Source organism: Patella vulgata, chromosome 9 (genome assembly GCF_932274485.2).
Source record: "Patella vulgata chromosome 9, xgPatVulg1.2, whole genome shotgun sequence".
NCBI classification, from domain to species: Eukaryota; Metazoa; Mollusca; class Gastropoda; family Patellidae; genus Patella; species Patella vulgata.
This window is the reverse complement of record NC_065887.2, coordinates 40,434,209-40,442,887: the sequence shown is the minus strand read 5'-3', so window position 1 is coordinate 40,442,887 and position 8,679 is coordinate 40,434,209.

The window sequence follows — 8,679 nt, the reverse complement described above, 5'->3', positions numbered from 1 at the left end:
TTGAACGTGAGAGTAATATATACACATTAAAAATTGATAACTAAGGCTTCAGAATAACATCAATGTTGTCCTCCGAATAAAAAACAATTGTTATAAGATGACTGTTCACTAAAATACTGTTAACCCTTTCAGTGCCACAGTCCGATTGCAAATTTTGAAATATCTCTGTCTAAGCTGTTAAAACATTGGCATTATTCCCTTGATGAACAGCGTTCTCAGTGCTGCTTTCTGCAGGGGGTCACACGACAAGGTTTCAAATGCACAGGAACAGTCTTTCTCATTCAGATTTTGGTATTCAGACCATGGCACTGAAAGTGTCAAGGGCAATGCTTACACATACTTTATCAGTCTCTACACAGCACCATCTTTCCTACTTCTCAAATAGCTGTAAGGTAATAGAAATTTCAAATAGAAAATAAAAACATTTCTGTTATTTTAAAGAAATTCAATAATTGTTAACAATTGTTTTTCGGGGAAATGAACACGGTTGTTATTGTTGATATCGGGGGAAATGGGCGGGGACCAAGTGCTCTAACACATATACTATACACTGCAAATCATAAGGCCTGTCAATGAGTCAAGTGGCTTGTACGTGACAGGCAGCAGGAGGGTCGCCTTTCAAACCCATGGTTTTCTCCTTCTACTCCCCAAATGGGGAAGTGAATTATTAAAATAAAATTTTATCTGGTTAGTCTTAAAAATAACCTTGTTGAGAGGCCTTAAATCTCCATTTCTGTTGATATGAGTAAAATCTAGATCCACAAGAGATATTATCTTAGTTATTTGTGACTTAGTGAAAAATGGAACTGTGTAGAGGTTATAGTATTATGGCTGGGTTTTGGAGGTTGTTGGGTACCTTGTTGATTTCTTGTTTATCATATAGCAAAAAATATGTATTATTGGAGAAAAACGTTATTATTATTACTTGTTGTAAAATTTATATATAAATATTATAATATGTATACTGTAGTGTGTAAAGTAAAAGTAGAAAAAAATTAATATATAATTATACTATTGTCATGTTATAACTTTAAGTTTTCTTTGTAAAGTCAGTGGCTTTCAGTATTCACTTCAGTCTCGTGTACCTAAAATATAGGTTATTTTTTGTAAAGAACAAGAATAGGGAAGATGTAAATTCAAATTATACTATTTCAATGAATATTTGAAATCTGAGTCCTAAGGTGTATTCGTGACTAAGATCATCCAAAAGAGAGATTCACTATCAGGCCAAGAGAAATATTTTGTATTTTATGTTCTGTTTTCTTAGGAACTATCATGACGATATCAAAGGGAAATTTGTCTAGTAATATGATAATAATAACACTGACACCGTTTGAATGTCAATAACAGTTTTATACTTTGTATATAGTAGGTCGACCATTACACACAGAATTGTTTTCGTTGGTTTGTTCCTGGAGTTTTACGTCCACTTCCACCAAGGGTAATATCGTAGACAAGAATTGCTCTTATTTTGTGCTACTTATAAAGTGAGCTAAAAACAGCTATGGATGTACATGACTGCTTTGTATTCTCAAACATTGTAGTTATTTGCTAATGTCTGAAGATTTTTGCTAGTTAAAATTTCCTTTGATTTTGTGGTAATTTCTGATCAAAGCAGCTTCAGTGCGATTCTCAAAAGTGGCGGTTTGTTTTCGAATGGTCTTGGAGATGGCGTCTGACACTGGAACGCAATATTAACATAAATACAATTGTGGGTGGTTTAGCTCGAATAATGGAATAGTTGTTAATTTGATCTTAAACAGTGTTTGACACTCGGAAAGAATCTTTCACTTCCATCTTAGTATTATTTTGCTCAATTTATAATTTCTTGTTAAGTTACGAATATTTTACCAAATGATGCTGATAAAATCGTTCAACTTGACAAAATGCAAAAAAAAAAGAAAGATACCCGGTTTATAGATCTAGTCAAAAACTATAGTTTTAGTCAAATTCTTTATTTTCTATTAAATATTATGTCTTGTCATTATGATAATGGTTGTGTTTTGTTGTACATCTGTCATTTAAATGTATGGTGCTGTGTGTCTAGCTGTCGTCTTTCTTTATACAGTTTGGCATGAAAAAAAACAGGGGGGGGTAATGGGGGGGGGGGGTAAGTGATCTAGCGTGCACTTTTTAGATCATAATCTCTTATTGAGTCATTTGTCATGGTTGCCATCCCAGACTTGTATGTGATATAAGGGGTAGGGGTCATCTGATTTACATTGTGGGTTTTCTCACATTTTAAAGACACGTTTTAAAGACATAATAATACTGTGTTGGGTCGATTTAAAACCCCATCTCATGCTCTTTTTCTTGACAAACTGAAATTATCTGGCCTCTTAAGATGCAGATCTTTGGTGTAGATAATTATATCACAATTAAATATTAATCCGTCCATTATTGAATGTGTACTTAATTTGTCTACTACAAAATGCTAGGAAACTAATGGGGTAATTTATATTACATCATCAATTGAATTGGTTTTATTAGTATGGTTAATTCTAGTCTCGATGTATAATTTAAACCACTCTTGACCTAGTCTATGAATTAAACCACTCCAGTCTTGGTGCAGAATTTAAACCACTCTAGTCTTGGTGCAGAATTTAAACCACTCTAGTCTTGGTGCAGAATTTAAACCACTCTAGGCTTGGTGCAGAATATAAACCACTCTAGGCTTGATGTAGAATTTAAGCCACTCTAGTCTTGACCCTGTATTTCTAGACACACAGCAATTTGATCTCCTTTTAGTTGATATTTATTTATTTATTTGTGTTCTATTATGTGGTAACTTATTTTATTTTTTTGTACTTTTTGTAACTATGTATTTGGTTGTGAAACTGCCATCACAGGAAAGATGTACTATATCAATCTCTACCATATATGTCTATGTAACATTTATTTTTTGTCTATATTTTTTTGTAACAAGAAGAATAAAAAATGTAAAAATACTAAAAAAAAAAAAAAAATTCATAAAAAGATAATATCCAAAAAAAAAAAAATGGATGAAAGGGTTGTATTTTTTGGAAGGTAAGAGTCTTGTGCCAATTGTTTTAAATGCTGGTTTTATCCGTAATTATCATTTGTAATTTAAGAAATCATACTTTTCTTTAGTAATAAGAATTTCTTAGATATTTTATAAGTCAGTAACCTATGCATAATAACTAAAAGTTCTTCCAAATATTTAATTGATTTTGTTACCGGGTACCAACATTTTTGATGCTTAACCACTGAGATTTTTCTTATAATTTTTGTGCATCCTTCTTGTTTAAAAGAAGTGTGCTTATTTAATTTGGTCCTGTAGAAATTAATTATTGTTCTCAAAAAAAAAAAAAAAAAAAAAAATGTGTTTGGCAATTGTGTATAATTTTCATAATCTTTTTAGGGCTGTATAATGTTAAAAGCTGATAGAGGCTAAATCCAGGCCTGGTTTTAATGATTTTTAGGTGTACCTGACATTTTGTGCCAGACATGTGTTAAAAACAAATCTGTACCTCTACCTGAATTTTTCCAAGCATGGCTGAATCTGTGCTTAAGCATGCTTCAACATATGTTTAGCTCCAATCAGCCTTCAAAAATCAAAAATAGGTGCTAATTGAACTAAAACAATAAAAAAGAGGGGTTATTTTTGCCTTGGATGATAATCATCTTGTTTATAATGATGTATACACCTGTTTATGTAAATGTATATTTTAATGAATCATACCATCTCTGATCAGATTATTATTGTATTGTGTACCATGTAAGTGATTATGTTACTGTGTATAATTGTATGTATATTATATATGATGTCATGATATTTTCAAATCTTATATTAAATGTATATTGTACGTGTGTATGTCTGGAATAATCTAATTAAAATTGGATTACAATTTCATTTTGTTTATATTTTTGTGATTATTACTCTACATTGTGATTTAACATATTTAATATCAAAACAATGTCTCTATGAGAGTTTTATATACCGGTATATCTAGTAAGGCCCCCGTTTCGTGTTATGCTAACTGTGAACAGGATCACTGGCCATTTCGACTGTGTTTCAGTGACAGTTTCAGAGAGGTATCTAGTAAAGGGCCTCTTTTAGGTTTTGCTAACTGGCCACTTCGACAGTGTTTCTGTGACAGTTTTAGAGATATCTAGTAAGGGCCCCTTTTAGGTTATGCTAACTGTGAACATTATGACTGGCCATTTCGACTGGGTTACTGTGACAGTTTCAGAGAGAGATCTAGTAAAGGGGCCCCTTTTAGGTTTTGCTAACTGTGAACTGATGACTGGCAACTTCGACTTTCCACACGAATGATTGTGTAAATCTGCAGCTGAAATTGACGATTTGACCGTTATATGCTTTTTTCACCTCACTCCGACTATGATAATCGTTCATGCAAACAGTATTCCTTCTTTCTTTTTTTTAAATTGCCTTTATTCACCATGAAACAAAGCCCTGTATACAAATACAGATGATTTGATTGGTCATTAAGAACATGTGATCTCAAGTTACAAAGAAAATGTATTGGATGTCATTGTAGTGCAACAAGAAAATAAAAAGAAATGTAATTGATATCTGATTTTTAATGAGATTGTTTTGATGTGTGCATATATATTCTGAGTATTTTTGACACTAGGTGTACATGTGTAAAGCGTTAAATATAATTAAAGGTACAGGTTTATGAACTAGTGGAATTTAGCTATGTGAAGTAGAGCTCAATAAGTTGTCGACTTGAACTAGTTTTTTTTTATTGCCATAACAGATTTTGATTTTGTCTTGAAAAGAACTGGATTTTGGATCTTTAATAAAGGGTCCAACTTGAAGATTGGAGATCCAGGTAAAAAGTTCTTTGTAAAGAATTTGACTTGTTTCTATAAATGTTTGACCCCAAAATCTGCTTGGTTCAATAATTAAGAATTCCTGATTTTTGATAATTGCTTACTTAGTTTTGTATGAGTTCAATAAAGAACTCTGCATGCATCTTGTTCTAGATAAAAAAAAAAAGAAAATGTGAACTCAACTCGGGAACTAAAAAAACTTGTTGAACTCGACTTGGATCTTTGATCAAGTTGATATGATTGTTTTATTAAGAAACTTAAGCACAGCTTAGATCTTTATTAAAGAAGTCTGTCTACATGGTTATTGTATAAAGTACTGGACTTTGATCTTTAATTATATAATGGTTTGATGAATGTATATGGACTAATGATAGAAATAATTGTGGTGTATCAATTGAGTAAATGTTTGTAAATCCTAATCAATAAATATGTTTCCGTCTTAATTCTTTCTTCATTCATTTTTTATTTGGCACAGATTTTCTTGCTCTCCAATTGCATTTAGTAGTTGAACAGGAAATACACGATTCTATGGAATCCATTTTCTTGATGACATTTCAACTTGGATTCTCTTGTCTTTGTGGCTCTGTGGAGTAAGGCGCTGGCTTGATTACCAGGTCGCCCTTCGTTCGATCATGCTTTTGGCACGGAACAGTGATTAGTCATTTGGATGGAACTAAAAACAATCGAACCCAGGGCGACCTGGATGTCAAGTTGTTGCCACAGTTTCTCTGGAGTTTCTGGGCCTGGCAAGGAACAATGATTAGTTATTTGGATGGAACTAAAAATGAGTTCCGGTATACACATAATAGAACCCTTGTCAGTTAGAATTTGAAATAAAAGTAGACTAGTGTTCCTCCACAAGTCTCCTATTCAGCATTCGTTAGTGTAATAAAACCCGATAAGCCTAGTCAACTTGTGTCCTGTCTACATTTCACATTTGCAAGTTGACCAATAACAACCTTACCACTCTTCTAAATAGGTTCAAACAGGAATTGACCTTTAAAAATCCTGATTGTCATACTTGAACCCCACATGATTTCAAACTGAGGTCCATTGGTTAACCGCATGCTGAACAAAAGGGCTTACGGTATCGGAGTTCTCAACTATAATCCCAGGATTTTATCTGGGCATGGGCCTAAAAGAATCATTCTATGTCTGGAAAAATTCCCCCTCTCTGGCATTGCACATTTCCACTGGAATTTAAAATACTGTTTAAAGCATAGTGAGAGAAACACCATGTTAAATTCTTAAAACTACAGAACCTGGGAAAGGGGACCTAGAATTTCTGAGTTGGCAAGTTTGAGACTGGGAGGTCTAGAACACAAGAAATAATCCCTTTACGATATATGTGCGAGGGCTGGCTGAAAACAATACATCAGTTGGATTTAAACAAACTTTAGCCACCAACAAGTGCAATCATTGAATGAATCATAGACATAAGAACTGCAACTGTAATTATTGTCTACTGGACGATCTTGTGAACCTACCTATTGAAATCACCAGAAATGGACAAAACTGGCTATAGGACAGTCATCAAGTACTGGCAACTGAAAGGACTAACCCCAACACAGATATATTCCGACATGGTCTCCACTTTTGGGGATGATGCCCCTTCCTTTCCCACAGTAAAAAAGTGGCCTGCGTCCTGATAGGCCATCAACATCAACCAAGAAAAGATTACCGGGGGTGTATGACATAGTGATGGCTGATCGACAACTTGACATACATGTATTGGCAGTGTTGTGGGGCAAGATGGTTGCCAAAGCTCTTGACTGCGATCAGAAATGTGTCAGATTCCTGATTTTCTGTGACGATTTGCACAGTTTTTACAGTTTGAAGCAAATCTTGATAAATTTCCGCCCGATTTGGCCCTCTCAGACCACTGTCATTTTCCTAGTAATGATGAATTTATATCAGCTGTGGACAACTTTTTAGGATGGCTGAAGAAAATTTCCTCCTGAAAATGGGATTTAACTTCCACTCAACACAAACTAGGTCATTTTGGGACTAACATGGTTAAATTTTATTTCAATAATTTGCTTGCGCGTGGGGGTCTTTAGCAGTGGGAGGGCACAGAGAAAACCCACAAGGTTGGACAGGCAACCCTACTCCTTGTCACGTTCAACCGGGGAAACGAAACCACGCCAGTTGATTCAATGACAGACCTTATGATCCAACGAGCACATGTTAACCACTCAGCCATCCAACCCCCTTCTTCCTGACCGGCATCCAGGCCTTGCAACCTTGTTGGCAAAAGGGTGAACACCTGGAAGGGAACTATATATGTAGAAAAACAAATGGTAACCATTGACTTTATACTGGTCTTTCACGATAGGCTTAGAACTTTTCAGCCAGCCCAAATATTGTATTGCATCCATTATTGCTATTTGGCAAATTATCAACTTCTTATGTCGACTATCTGACATTGTTTCATGTTTAGTGTGCAATTTGTTTTTCCAGATTTAGCCCAGCCTTTGAGTAAATCGGGTATAAGCTTTTTAAAAGTCTGTCTTGTCTATAGATTTGGGGGGTTCATATTGTAAAAAGCTAGTATGGGATTGTAGCCAGTGAACTGTAATAGTCTTGTATTATATATATATATATAGAGAGAGAAATGGGGTTTAACGTCCACTCGACACAAACTAGGTCATTTCGGGACTAACATATGGTTTTAATTTTATTTCAATAATTCGCTTGCAAGTAGGGGTCTTTAGCAGTGGGAGGAAACCGGAGGACCCGGAGAAAACCCACGAGGTTGGACAGGCGACCCTACTCTTTGTCACGTACAACCGGGGATTCGATTATATATAGAAGACTGATTAAATGTCCTAACCTTAAAAAACTCATTGTTCCATGGCCTTGTTAACCCAATAACAAGTAAAATATGGACCAGGATTCTGGAAAAGACATCACCACCATCTTGGAATTGTGATGCCCAATTGTCCAAGGAACAAGCCCGTCTAGTTTCAGGTCAATCGTAATTGAATTGGCAGTCTCAAGTGTGGAGTATCATTACTACGATAATAATATCCAAATTAAAGGCTCAATACCACTCTTGTTGTAACTGAATAATATGTCCCAATCTTTATTCTGGTCAACAAATTGTACTATTATACAATATTCCAATTAATTGATGGTACAAATTTCATCTTAACACACCTGATTTAAAAATTTTGAAAAATTCAACATAATGGTTTGAAACGTCTAACGTAAATCTTTTCAAATGAAACTTCGATTTAAAAATATTTTCGAACCCTCTGGACAAGTAAAATAGAATTTAATGGATAATTTACACAACAGGTAGGACACCTAAACATCTAGTACTTAGAGATATTATTTATTTTCTGGAGCTTTCAAGCCAGCAAGAGTGTTATTGTCCCTTTAAATTATTATGGGCTCTTGTGTGAATAAATTTCTTTAAATTAATAATTTATATATTATTTGTAAGTAGACAAAGACCTGCAATAGGAAGATCAAGCTCTTACATAATGCATCTTTAAAAAAAGACCAAGTTAAATTCAACTCTCTTTCTCCAGTTCAAAGGTGACACAAATCTGGAACATGCTGTGTATCTATTGTTGTAGGGTTTTCCTCAATGCATAAGGAAATTTTTGATGAGACGTTAAAGTTAACTTTAAGCCCCATCTTTCATCCACCAAAAGGAGTTGCTACAACTATATTTTCACCTACAGATGCCCATCAAGTCTTTGTTACCATCACGTCACAGATCTAAGTACATTATCTTCACCCATTCCTACACCAGAAATAAAATGAAATGGGGTTTAACTTCCTACTGTTCTGCTCCTATACTGGGCTAATGAAGACGGGCATACGCCATACAGTGTGCTATGAGGGAAA